Below are 979 nucleotides of genomic sequence, written 5' to 3' on the forward strand. Positions count from 1 at the left end.
CCAGTCCATCACGGGGACACCTGGGCAGGTCTCCAGTCCATCACGGGGACATGTTTGGTCTGTGGGAGGAAAGCCAGAGAAACGTCACTCGGAGAGGCTCCAGGCGGGAGGCGGTCCTTCAACCTTCTCGCTGTGAGGCGATGATAAAAACCAATCAGTCCAACTTTCTGTGACCTGATGAAACTTTGAAGGATGTTTGTGAGCTGTGGAGCTCCAAACCAGCTGAGGACACCGAGTCTGATGAAGAGGTTTTAAAACATTCAGACAAACACTGACAGGATTTAAAGCTCCACTTCTCTGAACACATAAAACTAAAAGCTGGAGGACGGCAGGAGACTGTCTCTCAAAGCAGGTTCTGATTGAAGCAGATCCACTCCAGCAGCTCATTAATGCCCCTCTCTGCTCTGTAATAAGAGCAGAGATGTTTTCCATTTCGTCTGAGCTCTCAGAGAACAAATGGACTTGTTTCACTGAACCTGCCTGCAGAAACTCATTTTCTTCACGCCTGTAAAGCTGAACATGGTGTTCCACTGAATTTTGCTTCAGTAAGAAAACCCAAGATCTATCAGAAAACATGAATCAGATGATTCCACACAGAACCCCTCAGGATTTTCTCCTCCAGTTCAATCAGAAAGAATAAAACCAGACCGTTAAACCAAACCTCCTTCCAGCTGAATGAGGAATTAAAGTGGAACCGACAGTCAGAGTTCCTCCAGTTTTTAGAATTAGAAGAGGTCTGATCTCCTGATCAAGGTTTTCAGGACTGACTGAAGGGGACTCCAGGACAGCAGAGACCTGGACCTGGACCTTAGACTGCTAATGGATGCTGGTTTCTGGTAAAAGATTTCAGATTTCATGAAAAATGAGCCTCTGTCTGTAAATCTTTTATTCTCTTATTGTCTGTTTCTTCCTGCAGAAGCTCTCAGTGTGACTGTGCTAATAGTCTGCTTTTAACACCCCACCCCCTACTCCATCACCC

This window comes from Kryptolebias marmoratus, unplaced genomic scaffold, assembly GCF_001649575.2.
Source record: "Kryptolebias marmoratus isolate JLee-2015 unplaced genomic scaffold, ASM164957v2 Scaffold77, whole genome shotgun sequence".
In the NCBI taxonomy this organism is placed as follows: Eukaryota; Metazoa; Chordata; class Actinopteri; order Cyprinodontiformes; family Rivulidae; genus Kryptolebias; species Kryptolebias marmoratus.